The sequence below is a fragment of the Saccopteryx bilineata genome, chromosome 2 (assembly GCF_036850765.1).
Source record: "Saccopteryx bilineata isolate mSacBil1 chromosome 2, mSacBil1_pri_phased_curated, whole genome shotgun sequence".
Classification (NCBI taxonomy): domain Eukaryota; kingdom Metazoa; phylum Chordata; class Mammalia; order Chiroptera; family Emballonuridae; genus Saccopteryx; species Saccopteryx bilineata.
The window spans coordinates 394,531,938-394,551,840 of NC_089491.1; the positions used below are offsets into that span (position 1 = coordinate 394,531,938).

At 58.4% G+C, this 19,903-nt stretch overlaps 1 protein-coding gene and 1 long non-coding RNA gene across 2 annotated transcripts in view; both read left to right on the forward strand.

Annotated features, from left to right (window-relative positions):
- The window catches only part of LOC136327351 (uncharacterized), a 187,353-nt gene that overhangs the window by 58,137 nt on the left and 109,313 nt on the right, over positions 1-19,903 (forward strand). The window lies entirely within an intron of this gene.
- Positions 15,628-19,903, forward strand: part of KCNJ12 (potassium inwardly rectifying channel subfamily J member 12) — a 49,491-nt gene continuing 45,215 nt past the window's right edge. Inside the window, exon 1 of the mRNA XM_066264503.1 lies at positions 15,628-16,227. The gene's annotated coding sequence lies outside the window, so the exon portion shown is untranslated. The remainder of the gene's footprint in view (positions 16,228-19,903) is intronic.

Genomic DNA, 19,903 nt, shown 5'->3' on the forward strand with positions numbered 1-19,903 from the left:
TCCTCCACCATTTCCACTGACCAGAAGGATGGAAGGTCCCCAGGGCCAGGCCCGGAGACAGGAAGTCAGTGCCAAGGCCAAGCGCTGACCTGAGGCGTCCCTCTCTGAGCCTCGGTCTTCCCAGCTGTGGAGGAAGCCCGTTCTCACGGCGGGCGGGCACCCTGTGTCCTCTGCTCTCCTCCCTGGCCCCGAGCACTGCTGAGGCCGCTCTTCTTCACGGACACACTGACACCTTTGTCACTTGTCTTCCCTACGGAAATGTTGCTCACACAGCAGGTGCCTAACAAGAACGGTGAGTGGCCCTGACCAGGTAGCTCAGTTGGCTAGCGTCCCCCTAATTTGCCAAGATGGTGGGTTTGATCCCCGTCAGGACACATACAAGAGTCAACCAATAATGAACACATCAATAAGTACAACAACACATTGATGTATCTCTCTTTCTCTAAAATTAATCGATTAAAAAAATTTTCTAAGTTGTTGAATGAAAGAATTTGATGAATGAATGATTGTCAGTACCCTGCTCACTCTTGCCCCCCCCAAATCCATTTTCTGTTAGTTTTTGCTATTCTGTGACATTTATTGGGCACCTACTGTGTGCCATGCCCTGTGCAAGGGGTTAAGGGCCCAGAAGTGACAGAACAATGACCTTGCCCTTGTGGAGTTGACATTCAAGTTGGGAGAGTTTTAAATATCAGGTGGCAATAGGTATGTTGGAAAAATAAGGCAGGGGGGAGGGGTTCATACTGCCAGAGTGGGTGGTGGTCCTGGAGGGCCTCCCTGAGAAGGCAGCAACTGAACAAAGACGTGATATGGTTGAAGAATTGAACAAGAATCCATTGAAAAAAGAGCATCCCTAGCAAAGGGAACAGCCAGTGCAAAGACCCCGAGGTTGGGTGGTTCTTGGCATGTTCACGTCAGGAGGTAGCAGTTCTTCACTTTTCCTCGCCCCCACACCTAGCTGCTCAGTTCTAACTGCTGAATTCCGAACCCAACCACTTCCTCCGTTCCCACGGTCACAGTCATTGCTCCACCGGACTGGAGTCGTGGCTGCCTCGTGGCCTCTCTGGGCCAACCTCGCTGTCTCATGTCTGCGTGGCACCTGGGGGAGCGTTTAAAGCACAGAAGACACCGTCCTTGAAACAACTGTGTAAGAGTGTAGCGATTCCACCGAGAGTTACGACAGGACCCAGCGATTATGCTCTTATGTGTAGTCCCGAGAGAAATGAGAAGAGGAATCCGGGCAGGTCCAGGCACACACGTGTTCACACAGCAGTGTCCACAGTTGCCGCAAGCTGGAAATGACCTTATTCTCCATCAACAGATGAGTGGATACACAAAATGTGCTGTATCCATACAATGGGATATTATCCAGCCACAGAAAAAGAACGCAGGACTGATGCATGTCACCACACGGGTGAGCCCTGCAGACATCATGCTGAGGAATAAAGTCCAGACACAAAAGAGGTTTCTCTACCACCTGACTCCAGCCTGCCCGGCACAGACCCCCTCTTCTCCTCCCGCTGCTGGCTGGTCCGACTCAGACCTGAAGCTCGGCGGGGCCTCCGGGCCGTGCGGGTCTTGTTTCTCCTCTTACTTCTCCCACTGTTGAGCCCAGAAGTTAGTGGGTGTTAGGCACTGTGGCTGCTGTGCCCCGTGGGTGAGTGGTCCACACCCCTCCTCTGGCCTGTGACCGGTCCTGCAGCCCAGAGAGGAGGTGTGAGCCATGATCGCAGGGGCCGGGAGAGAGGGGACAGACAGGAACAGATGAATGCCCTGGGCCTCAGTTTCCCCACTTGTAATAAGGGAATGAACAGTGGCAACCTCGCCCCACAGTCTAAGCTGGGTCCCTGAGCTGCCTGAGTTCCGGGGCGGAGGAGGGGCTGTTTGCTGTTCCCTTTCTTCCCTGCCACTTAGCCCCTAGCAGTCCTGGTAGCCCTGGCCTGGGAAGGAGGGGTCTGATGTGGGAGGTGGCATCGGAGCCCCCATTAGCACTGTCAGCAGCCCCTGGGGAATCAGGGGTCACCAGGTCACAGCTGTGAGGCCATTAACAGTCCATTAGCCCCATCCCCCCTCTCCCCAAACCCTTACTTCACCTCAGGACTTGCCCTGCACTTCCTGGCAGAGGTTCTGACCTCCACGCCGACCCCACCAAGCCTCAGAGGCCCCCAGCCCGGGCCTGGCTGAGTGGTGGAGGACAGAGGCAAGGGAGAGCCTGGCAGGTGTAAGCTGGTGGCTGGACCCACCGAGCAGGCGGTGAGGACACGCAGGTAGGCGTGACTCGCAGGGCAGCAGCTTAGCACAAAGCCCCTCTCGTCGTTGCAAAATAGAAGTCGTGTGCTGTTCTCCACTTTCTCCGCCCCGCAGATCTGAGGTACATTTCACTCAGTGGGAGCTGTGCCAGGTCAGTCCATCAGCAAACGTCCACTGAGCATCAGACCTTGGGCAGCAGGGCCCAGGCTCAGACTCTCTTAATTATAGAATTCATTCACTCACCAACAACGTTTACTGAGCACAGTGTACGCCGCACCCGGGGACACAGAGGTGAGAGAGGCCAGCCTTGGGGGGAGGGGCTGGTGGAAAACGAACATGGTGGAATTCCTGGGGCAATTTCCGGAAGGAGAGTACCACACAGGAGACACAACGTGGTGTTGTGAGACACGAAGGTGGCGTGGCCGCCGGAGTTTGTATTCTTGTTCTGCACGGACGGGAGGGACATGACCCGGCTCAGATGTCACAGGCTCCTCTGGCTGTATGGGGGGGGGAAGGGGCAGTGGCTGTAGAGAGGCTACTACAGGCGACCTCGTGAGCCAGCCACGGCTTGACTGGGCTAGGAGAGTGGAGAGAAGAGGGTGGATTTGGATCTGCTTGGAGTTGGAGTCACCAGAACTTAGAATCCTCATGAATCTTAGAATTAGACTCCCTTAATTAGAACTAGAAGGAGAAGCCTGGCATTAGAAGCTGGCAGGAAGCTCAGGGGGAGCTGATGCACCTGCTGTGGCCTCAGCTGGAGCAGTACCCCCTCCTCGCACCCCGGTGTGCTGCAGCTTCCCAGGGCCAGCTGCGGAAAGGCTGCGTCCCCCAGGGCCCCCCATGGTGACATGGCCACGCGACCTGGCCTGTCCCAGGCTAAGGGGTTTATTTGATCCTAGGGAGGACCTGATGAGACTTAGGCCGTTACTCTCCCTATTTCGCAGATGGAGAAACTGAGGCCCAGCAAGGGACTGCATCCTGCCTCCCCTCTGGAACTGGTCTCAGGGTGGACAGGGCCAGAGAAAAGGAGTAAGGTCTGGCAGAAGGAGCAGCATCTGACACAGTATTTTTTTTATTTATTTATTCATTTTAGAGAGGAGAAGGAGAGACAGCGAGAGACAGAGAGAGAAGGGGGAGGAGCTGGAAGCATCAACTCCCATATGTGCCTTGACCAGGCAAGCCCAAGGTTTTGAACCGGCAACCTCAGCGTTTCCAGGTTGACATTTATCCACTGCGCCACCACAGGTCAGGCAACAGTCTTATTTAAGAAGAAGAAAAAATAAAGATAAAGAATATGAACAATAAAATGGCAATAAATACATATCTATCAACAGTTGAATCTAAAGTCAAAATAAAAAAACAGTCCGAACAGAAAGAGACTCAGAGATGCAGAGTGCATTCTGACGGTGGCCAGAGGGGAGGGGGGGTGGGTGATAAAGGGGAGGGGGGGTGATAAAGGGGAGGGGGGTGGGTGATAAAAGGGGAGGGGGTGGGGTGGGTGATAAAGGGGAGGAGGTGGGGTGGGTGATAAAGGGGAGGGGGGGTGATAAAGGGGGTGGGGTGGGTGACAAAGGGGAGGGGGGGTGATAAAGGGGAGGGGGTGGGGTGATAAAAGGGGAGGGGGTGGGTGATAAAGGGGAGGGGGTGGGGTGGGTGATAAAGGGGAGGGGGTGGGGTGGGTGATAAAGGGGAGGGGGGGTGATAAAGGGGGTGGGGTGGGTGACAAAGGGGAGGGGGGTGGGTGATAAAGGGGAGGGGGTGGGGTGATAAAGGGGAGGGGGGTGGGTGATAAAGGGGAGGGGGTGGGGTGGGTGATAAAGGGGAGGGGGTGGGTGATAAAGGGGAGGGGGGTGGATGATAAAGGGGAGGGGGTGGAGAAGTACAAACTGGTTGTTACAGAGTAGTCGTGGGGATGTAGTCAATGAAAAAGAAAATGGGCTGAGAAGTGGGTGCTTGCCTTGCAGCTTTGTTAAGATTCTGTTCTTTAAACAAAGCGTTCTTTTCCCCTGACGGTTCTAGGTGCCAGGAATACAGCAATGAATAAAATAGTCCTGCCATTGGGAGGGGCAACCAGCATAAATCAGTGAGTTACGTTCCATGTTATGTGGGGATAAGTGACACAGAAAAACAAACAAAACTGGGAAAGATGACGGCGTGGGGAGGCGTGTGATTTTACATAAACTATCCAGGAAGGCCCATCACCGAGAACAGGCCTTTGACAGAGACCTGAGGGTGGTGGAAAAGCGGACCCTAGAGATCGGGGGGAGGACCTGAAGTGCTGGAGAAACAGCAAGAAGTGTGAGCGGAGGACAGGAGGCAAGATCAGAGGGGTGATGGGGGCCAGAGGCTGTGTGTGAGCTGAGAGGGGCGGGGGGGCTGAAGCAGAGGGTTTCCACAGCTCCTAAGGCTGTGACCTAACGGGGGATGTTCCCGTGGAGCAGGAACTGCTGGGCCCCAGGGGCTTGGCCTTGCCTCCCCCCACCCTCTGCTCCTCGCTGCGCCTGGGGAGGCTGCAGGGAGCTGGTGGCTCCCCCAGACCAGGTCCTGGGCAAGGGCTGGCATCAGGAGCCCCAGAGCTCCCGGGGGGGCTTGGGCTGGAAAGCAGCCTGGGGCCTGAGACCCCACATTGAGGCTCCCTGCTCCGAACATACAAGGAGGATGCGGATGGGAAGGAAGGCCTGTGGCAGAAGTGGTACCCAGCCCGGGCCACCGCCAGTGTCACCGCTGAGAGCTGATCTTTCCCATTTGGAAAGTTCGTTTTGAAAGCAAAATGATAACAACCCTACTGCCCTCCCCAAATGGTGCTGGGGGCAGGGGTGTGCCCATCACCAGAGCCCCCAAGACCGAGACCGGTGAGTCTGGAAAGGGCCCCTCTGCTGGGGGCTGGCGGTGGGGGCCGTGAGCCTCGTCCAGCGCGAGCTGTGTGCTGACACAACCCTGCATTCCCCATCTCGCTCCCCTCACTGCACCCATTGTGTGCCTAAGCCCTGGCTCAGCCGATGGCCCAGGGGGGATCCTGGAACAATGGTGCCCTGGCCCTGGCCCTGACCTTGTGGCCGTGCCTGGACAGGCCTGATCTCTGGACACTGCACACACACACACACACACACGCACACACACTCACGCACACACACAGGACAAGCTGACCAGAGCCACCACCCGGGCACCTCAGGCCTGCTGGGGCCTCTTGTGAGGCAGTGCCTGCTCCCTCACTGGGCAGCCAGGTTTGGCTTTGAGCTGCTTGGATCTCTAGAAAGATTGTTCTTTTTTCTGCATAAATGCAGAGAGGCTGAGCTTTGGCTTCCGAGAGGCCTGGGTTCTACTAGCCACACACCCCCGGCTCCCACCGCATTCTGACTTGCGCTTGACCTTTAAGCACCAGAGCACTCGGGGCGGACTTGAACCCTGGAGCCCCTTCCTCCGGGAAGGCAGCAGTGCTCAGGAGCATTACCCTGGAGTCAGCGCCTCAGTGTCTATGAGGCCTGGGGTTGAATGTCTGTCATTTGGGTTCCTTCGTCAGGAAAACGGCGAAATGCTCTAACTGGGGGAAGGCAGATCTGAGAGGAGAGGCTGCCTGGGGGAGTCAGTGCCTTGGTCCCAGGGATGAACTGAGATACTCTGAACCCCAGGAAGCCGGGGGTTCTGGTCCCCAGTGTCCAGCCAAGCCGTCTGCTTTGGGAATTCCAGGAAGGGCTACTTCCTCCCTGCGGCCCACCTCTCCCCTTCAAGACCCCATTCAGGGTGAGGACAGTCTGTACCCTCACCTGCCACTGCTCTTGCTGCCCCCACCCCCAGTTCTTTCTGTCATTCCACCCCCTCATCTTCGGAGTGCCGATTCCAGGGGCTGGAGATGGTGGGCTGGCAGGGGCTTCTGAGTGGTCAGAGGCTTCAGAAAGCTGGCCTGGATGCTGGGGAGGATGGGGGCCTGCAGCTAGTGGTCAGTGGGCTTTCTGTGCAGACTTTGAAATTGCGGCTCCAGGGTGAGAGCATGAACCCTCCCCAGGGTGTGAGGGGGCCAGAGGCGCCTCCCAACTATAACACCTAGTCAGGGCTCAGACACCCCCCTCTTGGTCTGACCGCTCTGAAGGGTCGCAGACACACTGGACCTGGTGCTGGTAGACACGTAAGGCCCAGAACAAGGAAGGCACCCTTGGGTCCAGGCCCAGGACTGGAGTTGTTGGGTCTTGGCAGCAGGGGACTGTAGACTGGTGGATCTAGCACCATTGTGTGCCACCCCTCAGCCCCTTTCCTGTGCCTGGAACCCCCTCCTCACAATCCCGGTTTTAGACACATCAAATTGCACACAAGAGTTCAAAGGGGCCCGTTATGATAATAGTTAACAAGCGCCTTGTGATGGGTGAAATGTGTGCTTCTTTATGGATGCATTGGTAATAAGATTGAATATCAGGTTTAAATCTCAACCATAATTTCAGGCCAGAAATAAATGCAAGTGAGATTTGGAGAGGTCTGCAATACCCATTTCCCTCCCCGCCCCGGGACTGGGTCATGAACACATCTGTCACTCTTCTGGGTGGTCAAGTCCCAGGCACTGGTGATGGTACCAGGGTTTGCCGCCTCAACTCACAGACAAAGGAAACACCGAATTCTAGCTAGAGGTCAGTAAAACCAGTGATACTTTTTCCATTCAAGTATGTGGACCCTGAGTACCAGCCCCATATTTGCCCTGCTCCTGAACATCCTGCCAGGAGGAGCAGCAGAGGTGACACCAGTAACGCCACATCGGGTGACTAATGGTGACAAAGGATGACCTCTGGTCTTTAGGGAGGCTTTGCATGGTGTGAGCCTCACCACAGCTCTGCCAGGCAGGCACTAGCATAGTCCCTATTGTGCAGAAGAATAAACTGAGGCACAGAGAGATTAAGTAACTTGCCCAAGGCCACACAGCCTGGAAGTGCTGGTGCTAAGATTTGAACCCCAGTCTTTCTGACCCCAAATCCTGTGCTGCTACCCACCCCCACACTAGGATGTCCGGCACACAGTGGGTATAATAGATGTTTGGCTCATCGAAAGGGTCATTGCTGAATCCTCTTTGATCCCAGTGGGACATTCCCTGGGACTGAGCTGGGCTCCCTGGATTTACGTCTGCGTCTGTTTATCATCCCCTCCCTAAGCAAGTCAGTGGGTTTTAAATGGAACTGACTCTAACTGCCCCTGTGCTGAGGATGGGCCAGCCTGGGGAAAAGGTTCACTCCAGTTTTGGGACCAAATTCCTCAATACAGACGAGAGCACCAAAGCTCTGGTGAGGAGTAAGAGGCAGAGATGCAGGGAGGGTGGGCACCCGGCTGAGGGAACAGAGCGGGCAAAGGCAGAGCCCCGCTGGGGTGGCCGGGGTGGCCGTGCCTTTGGGGGGGGGGAGGGGAGGGGAGGGGAGGGGAGGGGAAGGGAGGCCCCTCCTGCCAGCAAGTTCCTCCACTCCGGCTCCGTGGCGCAGAGCAAGGCGGTCCCTCGGGAGTTTCTGTGAGATTCAGGCCATCACAGAGTGTTCATTAATCACCAGGGACAGGATGGGGCTGGGCAGCCCCACAGGGAGCTGGGAGCCGGAAGGAGCCTGGTGCGGAGGCAGTGAAGGGGGCAGCTCAGGACGGGCTGGGGGGTGCGGCTTCCCGACCAGCCCCCTAGTCTCCCCTGCCCCTTAGCTTGGGTTCTTTTAAACACTGGAGAGGCTGGGACACATGGAATCCTTGAACATGATACAAAGATACAAAAGACTAGAAGAACCGCTCTCCTCCCTACCCTGCCCTCCCCTCCTCCTTCCCTCCCCTCCCCTCCCTCCCCTCCCCTCCCCTCCCCTCCCCCTCCCCCTCCCCTCCCCTCCCCTCCCCTCCTCCTCCCCTCCCCCTCCCCTCCCCTCCCCTCCTCCTCCCCTCCCCTCCCCTCCCCCTCCCCTCCCCTCCCCTCCCAGGTCTCCAGGTAACCAGCCTCTGCTGTCTCTTTCCAGAGCAGTCATTCTAGGGAGCTCCCGCGGGTGTGTTCATATGCATAACCCGCTTTAAAAAATAAATGGTGTCCAGTACTCTCTCTTCTGCCCTGTGTGTTTTTCACTCTTACAGTACTTTCCCCGTGGAATCCATTCAACAGATTTTTACTGAGCACCTAAGTGTTCTCATGTGGCCAGACTGACCGGACGCCTGGCTCCTGTTGTCTCACAGCTGCACCGACACGGGGTACAGGGTCTCCCCCTCCAGGCCTGCCCTGCCAGTGCTGCTCTTCTGAAGCGAGAGACTTTGGACATAATCCTGTGGCCAGTGTGCAAGCATCTCGTGAGGTAAATTCCTAGAGATGGAATTCCAGGGATAAAGAGGTGTATCTTTTTAACCTGGCCAGTTGTCACCAAGCAGTGATTGAAAGGTCAGCCAGGGAGGTGACCCAGGCTGGAGGTGGTGCTGACCCAGGTGGAGAGGGAGATAGATACAGGCTGGAGGTGGGATGTGCGCAGGAGGACAGAGATGTCAATGTCACTGTCGCCCTCGAGGAGCCTTCAGTCTAAGCAAAGGCAGAATCAGAGAGGGACGGGGACCCCGTGGTGGGGAAGCCCAGGAGGCTGTAGGTGCCCAGAGGACAGGTGAGACGCAGCCTGGGAGCGGGAGCATTCAAGGAGGCTGCCAGGAGGAGGTGTCTTCACTGAGCACCACTGTGCATCTGCGGCTGTCCTGGGCCCTTCCCACATGACACTTCAGGAGAACCACGTCCTCTGCTTCCTTGTGCAGTGAGAGGCCTGGGAGCCTCCCATGGGCACTGTAGTCGGAGAGCTGCACGCCCACTTAACAGCTGATGAAACTGAGGCCAGAACCACGGCCCCAGAAATCACTTCCCTCCCCCCATGTCCCTGAGGGTGGCCCAGGCTGTGGGAGTTCCTGAAAATAGGAGATTAAGCCACGATTCCTGGGACTGCACCTCAGCACAGCAGAAAGCCCTGTCCACCCCATCGCTGGGTTGTGAGGCTTTATCACATTGACAAAATGCCGTAAAAAAATTGTTTACTGTACAAACTTCAGAAGGCCTGGAGCCATAGGATGTGCCCCTGTGTGACATGTGCCACAGCACCCTCTTTCCTCACCCCCGTCAGCAGAAGCCGAGGAGGGCAGCTGAGCGAGTGCTGACCTCTCCCTGGGCCGGGCAGGTGAGGGGCCTGGGTCGGCCTGAGGGCCTGGTCTGGGAGGCGGGTGTTGGCACTGGCCAGCACACAAAGGCGGATGAAGAACAAGGTCTCCTCTCAGGAGGACACACTACCAACTGTTTCATGTCCAGAGTTCCAGATTGTTTGCTTTTCTGGTGCAAACACATCTATAGTTTTCTGGACATAAATCGTATCCTGCTCCAGGCCCTGTTCTGCCTTCTTGATTCCTTTTTTGGTGGGTGGGGAGGGGAGACAGCATGTCTCGGCCAGTGAATGCTCCACTGTCAGGCCTCAGAGGTCGACCTCTCTCTGCTCCAGACTCAGGCCCACTTCAGAGAAGAGGAGCCTGCTCCTCTGTGAGGCAGGAAAGGGGGTCACAGGCAGGTACTGGGGACAGAGGGCCCATCCCCAGTGGGATGACCCCACATAGGGACCTCAGTGTGTGTGTGTATGTGGGGGGGTCACAGCCAGGAGGCAGACAGGTCGTGTCAGCCAAGGCAGAGGGGCAGGTAATGGCCTGGATGATTTCAGCAGGGAAGCCTCCTTGAGGGAAGCTATTTTTAACAGTGAGAGGCTGAAGTGACTTCCCGCCCTCCCCTTTCTGCCCTTCAGTGCTGCCGGCCATGCCCACCTTCCTGGAAGCTCTGTCCCTTTAGAGGAAGAGAAGAAGTGAAAAGGAAGGAGGAAAAAGATGGCTTGGCCTGTGTCACAGCATGTACCCCCTCCTCCAAGTTTATCCGCCCCCCCCCCAGAGGTCAGCCTCCCCCACGGCTCTCACGGCCCCTCCCCACGGTTCTGGCTGGCAGCGCTCATGCCCCTGTGAGAGAGGAGGAAAGAGGTTCAGGAGGTTTGAGGGACATTCTGGAGTCCTGGCTGGGCTTTTTCCATCCGCGCTTCCACCAGCAGCGCCGTGAGGTCTTGGAGGGGGGCGCTGGGACCCGTCTCAAGCATCTCTTAGGTCAGAAAAGGGGTCATTTAGGTTGCAAAACTGGAAAGTCCAGTGGGAGCCGTGAGGGTCCTGAGGGGGCATGTCTGGAATCTTGTTTCTCTCAACATCTCATCTTTGCTCTGCTCTTGGTGGGTCTTGTTTTAGGGAGACTCACTCCACGGAGGAGCAAAGGGGTCCTCAGCAGCCCCTGCAAAATAGATCTCCTTCTTTACCGGCTGATTCAGCCAAAGTCTAGGGCCAGTTCTCATTGGTTGGCTTCCTTCACATGCCCACCCTTCAACCAATCACAGTAAGGCTCACAGCCAGGCCTGGGTCACTTGCCTACCCTCCTGGGTTCTGGGAATGGTCACTGTCCCCCAGGAAGCACGTGGTAGAAAACACTGGACAGTCAAGGTTCCTAAAGAAGGGTCCAAACAATGGGAGGATGTGGCCCACTGATGCCTGTGAAGTTGTGCAGCTGGGGCAGAAACCGGGTACCCGGGACTGGCCAGGTCATCTGGAGCCTAAAGTCTGGCCTTTGCTGCCCCCCTGGCTTCTGTCAGCCCATCCTCCTGACAGCGGAGCTCCAGAGGAGGCGGGAGGCGGGGCTCCAGGGGAGGTGGAGCTCCAGGGGAGGTGGGAGGCGGGGCTCCAGGGGAGGCGGGGCTCCAGGGGAGGCGGAGCTCCAGGGGAGGCGGGAGGTGGAGCTCCAGGGGAGGCGGGGCTCCGGGGGAGGCGGGGCTCCAGGGGAGGCGGGAGGTGGAGCTCCAGGGGAGGCGGGGCCCCGACGGTGGGGTGAGTGTCAGAGCCTGTTCAGGAGAGAAATAAGTCAGTTGTCCAGCTCCGGTCTGAGCGGATCAATGCCTACTTCCTGATGGGGTGGGAGGAGCTCAATGTCCTGTTGCCAAGGCCACCGGCCATTCCTCCTCAGATCATTGCCACAGGGCGGGACATGTGGCTTCCAGTGAGCAAAATAGTTACTTTCTTGACCCCTCTGTACCTTCACCCCTTCCACAGCACCCCTGGCAGAGGGTGGCCAAGCCTGAGCCCCTCACACCCTCCCAGGCAGTCCCTCTCACTGCCACAGCTCAGACCCATCTGGCTGGCATGTACAGACCTATCACCTGGAGCAATGGCAATATCCTCCTTTGTAATGAGTTCATGCCATGGGCATTTAACCTGGAAACTGGCAGGGCCAGACGTACCATCCACCGTCAGCATCGTTCACTGTTGCCATCACTGCCGTTACTCTTGGGGAACGTGGTGTTGAGGGTTGGGACTGGGCTGCGGGCAGGACTCCTGGGCCTGGGCTCTGCTCTGCCCTTCACTGCCTGAGTGCTCAGTGCTGCTGCTTTCGCCGCGGCCCCGGTGGAATGCGGTCCTGCACCTCTTGACTTCTGGCCAAAGACTTTGTGCGTCCACCAGATGTGCATACCCTGTGCTGGCCAGGCATAGCTCTCTGACCGCCTGTGGGCGGCAGGGTGAGCCGCAGACCCTGGATGCCTGCCTGGAGGAGGAGGCAAGGCTTCTGCTGAGGGCTGACGTGGGACCCGTCCTGTGATCCTTCGCTCGCAGTCTGCAGAGACTCATAGCCCCCGGGGTGCTGGGCCCTGGGCTGTGAATGTACGTACCAGCTGGGTTCGTCCTGCCTTTACAGAGCTGACACACCGTGGAGGAGGCTGACAGGAAGTGAGATACCTCGGAGAGAGGCCGGTGTGGGAAGACATAAAATGGGCCATGGAGACCCCGGGTAGGCTTCTCCAGGGGGTGCTGCCTGAGCGGCCCTGAAGGAAGAGCAGTTTGGGGAGAGAGTCCAGAGACAGAATAGAGCCTGTGGCACCCAGTGGCCTGATAACAGGCTAGTCTGTCTGGAACAGGAAGGCCCAGGGGGCTGGGCGAGATGAGGGCAGATAGGCCCCAGCCTCCGGGTCTTTGTTCTCACATCTGCCCTAGGAGAGTGAGCTGGGCATGCCACAAGCCTGTTACATCTTAAGAGTGTCCTGACTTAGGGACAGGGGCTGACCCCAAGTCCGCTGGAGGGAGGCAGGAAAAACATGGTAGGCTCCTGGGAGGAGGCAGCCCTCAAGGCACCGGGATACTGGGAGGATGCTGGGGCCATTGGTGAAGCTGCCTGCGTGCCAGACAAAGAGACTCCAGCGAGGGACCACCTGGCTTCCGTATCTCGATGAATGATTAGTTTATGACGGAAACAAATGCACTGGTATTGTCGTATGAAGATGCGAGTATTAGAAGAGCCAGCGGACTGAGCCTGCTGCCTGCTTCGACCTACAAACCCCAGCGAGCAAGCAGGGTGCCCTTCCCGTGCCCTGATGGGTTTGTGGCCTTGGAAGCAAACTTTCCTGACTGAGCCTTGATTTCCTTAAAAGGAGGGGTTCCCAATGGGCCAAGGGGCCCTTTGGCCTCTCGGCCTGGGGGTCTGAGGATGCCCAGATCAGCAATGTTTCGTTGGGCTGCTATGTGTCCGGCCCAGCAGGAGAGAGAGAACTGCATATTCAGGGGAAGCTGGGAGCTGGGCGGAATCCGAGGGGGGTGGGAAAGGCATGTTTGTGGCTAGAATTCCTGCTGCGTATGGGACACCCAAGTCCCTTTCACCTCATCGGCTTACACGCCACAAGAGGGACATTATTATTCTCGCTGTAGTGGCCCCATTTTACAGAGTGGGACCTCAGCAAGGGACATGTGTGCCCCCCCCGTTCTTCTTGGGGGCACCCCCCTCAACACTAGAGGGAGCAGTAAAGTTCTCCCTGGCTGTGCGCCTAACCTGGGGAGGGCTGAGCCCCTCTGCCCACAGACAGGAAACCATGGGGCAGGTGTGCGAGCTGGTTAGAGAGACGCTGGCCCTAACCCCTGTCCCTCTGAGCCTCAGTCCCTCCATCTGGAAAATGGGGGTGCTCCCTGGAGGGAGGCTGGCGCCCCACATGGCCTGGTAAACACCATGCTTCCAGGAACCATAACAGCTGCTTGTGTGACGTGATTGTGATTGGGAATTGAATTCCATCGCAGGAGGTAGGTCAGGAGGGTGGGGTGCAAAGCCTACAAGGCAGTGGCCTGGGCAGTGGGGCCTGCACCTCTGTGAAGACATTCTCTGCCTGGAGACCTGGAGAGAAACATTTGCTGTCTCTGTGAAAGGTGTTGGGTAGCGGCTCTGGGGGGCATCTGGGGCTCAGAGAGCTGGCTGGCCTTCCGCTGGTCCTCCTCTGAGCAGCAGCTGGGAGCTCTGTGTGTGTGTTGTGGAGGTACCCTCGATATTTCTGTCCTTTCCCCGGCCCAAAACCCAGTCTCCTTCCTGCCGGGATGCGGCTGGCTCCTCTGGGGACCCACAGTGCGGCCCCACAGGGGGCGGGGGGTCTTGGAGCCCATTCTTTCCGGGGTGAAACTGCTCCCTCCCCGTTCTGGGAGACAGGAGGGGAAAAGTGGGGAGCTGAGTCACCTCCCTCCTTGGTCACCTCGATAGAGAAGAAGGAAGTTCCCTGAGAGCTCTTGGTCCTCTGGGAGGTGGGTCTCGGAGGAAGAGGAGGAAGCCGGGACAGTGTCCCAGCCGGGGGGGGGGGGGGGGCACATCGCAGGGTGTTTGGTTGGAATCTCCTGGGATGTCCCTCTCTCCGCGGCAGCCCTAGGCAGCTGTTCCTGGCAAGGGGCTGGGCTCTCATCCTGGGGACAGACCTGGCTCTGGGGCCTGGCTCCACCTTCGACAGCTCTGTGACAGACAAGTGACCACCCCTCTCTGTGTCTCAGCTCCTTTACCTGTGAAATAGGGCCAGTGACTCCAAAGTGACAAAAATAAAAATAGCCTGACCTGTGGTGGCAGTGGATAGTGCCGACCTGGAACGCTGAGGTCACTGGTTCGAAACCCTGGGCTTGCCTGATCAAGGCACATATGAGAGTTGATACTTCCTGCTCCTCCCCCCTTCTCTCTCTCTCACTCTTCTCTCTAAAATGAATACATTTAAAAAAAAAATCTTAAAAAAAAATAACTAGCAAGGTCCTTAGCACAGAGCCTCATGTGCACGGAGTGCCATTTTGCCCACCTGGGCTGTGCTCAGCACTCGGGGTAGCTCTGCACTCACTGAACCCTCACTGCAGCTCCAGGGGGGAGGAACTCGCACTGTCCTCACTTGATGATGGGAAGGAAAGTGTGGCCTGGAGAGCTAGAGTGACCTGCTTCCACAGCTGGTCTGTGGGTGGTGGGCTTCAAATCCTGGACAAGCTGAGGTTGGCGAACTCTCTGGGTGGCCTAGGTCAGGGGGCACCTGCCAGCTTCCTGGGGCCGGGAGCCCGGGGCAGGTAGGGCCTGCAGACTGTTCTGTCTGAGCAGCCAGCAATCTGGGCGTTGGCCAGAGAGCCATCCTTCTCGGTTAGAATCCTGCAGCCAGCCTCCCTGCTGTGCAGACACATAATTATATTTCACATTAAAGGGGCAGCTGGAGGCTGAGAGAGCCCGGGAGTCATTTCAGGCTGGTGCTTTCTCTGGTCACAGATCTGACTCCTTGGCCCAATTCTGTGGCTCCAAGGCTGAGCAAGGGGGTCAGACTAGTGATAAAATGGGGTCTCCCCGGGCCAAGACCGAGCTGGTTGGTTCTGTCTGCCAGGATGAAAGTCCTGAGCCCTTCAAGAGGCTGAGAGATCTGAGGCCCAGACAATAGGCCCCAAGAGGCTGGGAGGGCAGGACTCCTGGGGACAGGCTGGGAAAAAAGCCCGAGCCTCCGGAGGCAGGGGTGGAAGCGAAGAGGGTCACAGAGGGGTCAGGTCTGCAAAAAGGGAGAGCAGAGAGGAGAAAGCCGGATTTGAGAGAAGCCAAACGGCACAAGATGGGAGGGGAGAGACGCTCTTAAAGGGGGAAGATGATGTGTGCATGAGTGTGCATGACTGGTGTGCAAGGGGGAAGGATTCTATGGGAATATGCAAGCCGGGATCTGGGTGCGTATGTGCACACGTGCAGATACTACCCTGAATTTGCACGTGTGAGTATGTTTGCCCCTGTGCACCTGCAACCAGGGTATGCATTTGGCATGTGGGAATGAACTTGTGGACCAGCTATGTGCACACGTGTGTATAAGTTTCCCTTGCCTGTGAATGTGGTCTCCAAGCACCTGTTTGTGCATGTGTCCCTGGAGGACATGTGTGTGTGTGTGTGTGTGTGTGTGTGTGTGTGTGTGCATGCGCGCGCGCGCGAACGAGTGCGAGCTCGCACGCGCGCCCCAATGCGCAAGTGGCTGGCGGTGTGTTTGGGTCCAGGGAACATCCCGGGGCTGGGGAGGTGCCTTAGCTGAGCCAGGGTCCCGGTGGGCGGGTGCAGCGGCCGCGCGACCCGCGGCGGGCGTGCTCTCGGCTGAGAGTTGGAGGAGTTGCAGAGCTGGGTTCCAGTGGCAGCCGGGCGCGGAGCTGAGTGCGCGCGGAGCCTCAGCCTCCCTCCGCTTCCTCGCCCTCCAGCCCTCTCTTGCCACCTTCCCTGGGCCTCGCCGCTGCCTTGGCCTCCCTGGGAACAGTAGCTAGGGTAGAGGGGCTGGTGCGGCCGGAGCCGGCAGGGAGGCGTGGGGCGGCGCGGGGCGCGCGCCCGGCCTGCCTGGGATCAGATAACAGCTGGCGGGGGAGGGGGTGCGTCGCCCGCGCTCGCAGCCCAACCCAGGGACGGACTCCAGCCGCGTCGGCCGGAGCGAGCGCCCCGCGGCCGGGGGCGCCATCTAGGCGCGCGCCCCCGACCCATGGCTGGACCGAGGCGCTCGGCGCTCGGGACAGACGCGCCCCTCCGCATGGAGCGCCCCCGGGTGCTGCCCTAAGGAGGCGGCGGCGGCGGCGGCTATGCAGCCAGCGCGGCAGCGGCCGGGGCCAGGAACGGCCGCCCGGAGCTCGGAGGACGTGGAGCGCGCCGCGCCCCGGGCACTGACCGAGGTAAGTGCAGGACCGCCCAGCGCACTGTCCCCGGGGGCCCGGCTCTAGCTCCCCGCAGGCCCCTTCTGGGCTCAGAGTGAGCACGAGCACCGAGGAAGGTGGGGTGGGAGGGTTTCTCTATTTCTCGTTTTCTGTTTTTGTTTTTTCCCTTGGTGAGCCGCCGGAGGAAATGCTGACTGCAAGCTTGTCTCCTCTGCCATATCTCCGGCTACTACGCCACCGGGAACTTTGCTCCTTGCTAACCTTCGTTCGGGGGCGCTCCGGGAAACTTTGAGGCGCTCTCGGTCCCCTCTGGATAACTTGCAAGAGGGGGGCTCGGGAGGCATTTTTGTGTGTGGCATCAGTTCTTCTCGTGACCTTCCCTGAGACCCTGGAATCAGAGTGGGGGGCGGATGGGAACGCTGTCTGTGAGCGGTCCCGAAAATGCCCCGAGACTCCAAGCTCTGAGGGTCCTTGGAGTCGCTTCTGTTTCTCACTTTCTGTGCTCTGATGGGGTAAAAATAATCCGGAAATGGTGTACGCTAGCGAGCAAGCCGACGACTCCAGTGGAAATGGGCCTTGACCGCGGAGGGGATGGATGACCCCCAGCTGAGAAACCCCCGGGGTTTCAGGGCCAGGCTGTCCGCCACGTGCTCCTGTCGGCTCTGGATTTCTGCAGGGGTAGGGGCAGTTAAGCAGGTAGGGGACAGGGACGCATTGGAAGGCAACTGGGGTGGAAGGCAAGTCGCCTGGGGCGACTTCAGAGTGGAACTGAGATGGGGTGGGGGCGTCTGTGCTGCCTATTTAGATGGAATGTGCACAGGTCATGAGGATACTTTAAAACCTGTGCTCTGAACGGGAGGTCACAGGAAAGTGTTTCTTTGAGATGGTGTTTGGTTCAAGGAGGTTCTTCTGTCTCTCCACGGCCTGGACTTGCTGGGACCAGGGTCCACCTGTTCCCCATTTCTGGGGGGACCCGCCCATCCTGGAGAGTGCTGCGCTGTCTGTGGCCATCTCTGCTTTCTTCTTCGCTCGCTAGGCTCAGGCCTGAGCCCTGGAATAAGGTGCTAGGGACCTCCTGCCCTCCAGCCTCACATCCCGAAAGCCCGGTTCACAGACTCTGTCTCCCTGAGGTGCAGAGGCACCCTCCTGCGGCTGGAATCAGCTGCCGCCTCCTTGGAGGTGTGAACCCAGAAGGCATCCCCCGGCTGGTCTATCCCTACTTGACCCCCCAAGGTGCCAAAGAAAGGCTGGCTCCTGGCTGCTACCCCGCCTCAACCCCAGCCTCACCATGTGCTAGGTTGCTAGACCCTGGACTGCTGCCATGTGGCCTCAGAGGGCCCAGTAGAAGGTCCTCGCCCTGGATACGGCCATAGGAGGCATGTTAGAAGACCACCCCTGCCCCCCCCAATGCTGGGCCCTGAGAAACTCCTCAGCAGAGTTTGTCCACTGCTTTCTGATGACATGTCCCCTTCAGCCAGGTGACCAGAGGTGGGCAGCTCCAAGAAGGGGACCTTGGAAGGGCTCCCATCAAGTGGGGCCAAGACCCCTGAGGGACAGCAGGGTGCAGAGGGGTAGGGGCTCTCTTGAGCACACCTAGGGACAAGAACGGAGGCTCCAGTGTGTTGGGCAACAGGAAAGGCGCCTTTGTGCATGGCTGAACATACACAATGGCACTCTCTTTTTTATTATTTCTTTTCTTTTCTTTTAGAGAGAGACAGGAAGGGAGAGAGATGGGAAGCATCAGCTCATAGACGTGGCACTTCAGTTGTTCATTGATTGCTTTCTTATGCATTCCTTGACCAGAGGGGTCTCCAGCCAAGCCAGTGACCCCTGGCTCAAGCCAGTGACCTTGGGGTCATGTCTATGACCCCATGCTCATGGTGAGCCCATGCTCAAGCTGGATGAGCCCACGATCTGCTCACGACTTCAGGGTTTTGAACCTGGGTCCTCAGCATCCCAGGTCGATGCTCTATCCACTGTGCCACCACCTGGTCAGGCCACAGCGGGCACTCTTAATGTTGGGTGTTGACACAGACTGGGCAGATGTGAACTCCAAGTCTCTGACCACCTCCTGGCCCCCTTTTCTAGGTGAGGACACAGCAGAGGCCCCTCCCCAGCCTGAAGGGAATGGTTCTTCTCCTGGGGCTGGGGAGCAGAGCCTGTCCCTGAGTACCATGCCCAGCCGCCACCTCAGGCCCACATGGGGCTTCCAGGTTGCTCAGGAGGGCCCCTTTCCTGTGAGTGCCTGGTGGAGGGGTGTGGGGTGAGCTGTGCCTTGCTGGGAGGACGAGGTACCCAGAGAGGGGCAGAGACTTTCTGAAAACCACACAGCACGTCAGGTTTGAGCAGAAGCCTCCACGTTGTTTTCTGCTGACAGCTTTCTTACCCTAGGGCCACGGTAACCCTTCCCCCAAGTCTTCCCACAGCAGGACGAGGTCATGGTGGTGGCCCTATGGCCCTGAAATGACAGCAGTGACAGGAACAGGGGCCACAGCGCCTGCACCACTGGGACTCATTCTGCCTGTGGGAAGTTTCCTCTGGCCTGGGCCATAGCTGGCAGGACTTTGGCACCCAGACACCTTGGCACAAGTCTTGGGTGGAAGCAACTGCGTCGTCACTCCTGGCAGCCTCTGTGGGCTCTGCCTGGTCCCAGACCAAAGGCTGCCAGTGCCTCCTCTCAGGCCACCTCAGTTCCACTGCTCCCATGCCCGGCTCTGGGCCGGGCCACCCCTCTGAGAGGTGCAGCTAGTGTCTGCTGCTGGGTCTCTGCCAGGGCTCTGCTGTGACATATGGCTCCACCTGCCCTTCCACTGGAGCCTGCACCTGGAGCCCAGCCATGGGCTGGCACGGAGGAAGGCCTGGCAGGGATGCAGCCCGGGGGCTGCAGGAGGGTGGGAGGCTGGGTCAGCCACCGGCCAGGTGTGGAGAGGGGCTCAGCTCTGCTGGACTGCTGCACGGGGGAACTGGCGGAGTGTTGAGGAGATGACAGAGGCTGAAGATGAAAGCGTGTTGGCCGGACACTGGGTGAGGGACAGGGAGGCTGGAGGTCTCATAGCAGCCTTGGGACGGGCTAGGGTGGCTGGGCCCAGGCAGGTGGGTTTCCCAGAGGAGCTGGTGCCTTAACTGGTCACTGGTGGAGGGCTCAGTGCTCTGCCAGCTGATTTAATTTCCACTGACCTGCTAGTGTGGAGCATGGCATCAACTCCATTCTACAGAAAAGAGATTTGAGGCCGTAGGAGGTTCTAGAACCGGTGCCCTTCTGTCCCAGAGCCCCAGCACTCTCCCGGGGACAGCGCTATCTGCCCCCTCACTCCACAGGCGTCCCCAAGGAGGCTCTGGGTGCCAGGCTGGCCGGGGGGCCTCCAGAAGGGCGTGGTGCCCCTTCCTGCTGCTGCTCCACCTGAGAGTGGTCCTGCACAGGCCCTGGTTGCCCTCATCATCCCGGACCTAGTGAAGGCCGGACACGCAGTAGGTACACAGCAAATGTTTGGTGGGTCAGTGTCTGGGCTGCTGTCTCTGACCACAGAGAGCTTAGAGGGCCTCGCTGTGGCCGGCTGTGCGCTCTGGGGTAGGGAGCCTGGCACTCTGATGTTCAGCTGCGCCCCCGTGCAGTGTCTGGCTCACAGGAGGTGCTTAGTAAGCCGGTGTTGAATAGATGGAGACCCTCAGGAGCCCCTGCCTGTGAGGATCTCAG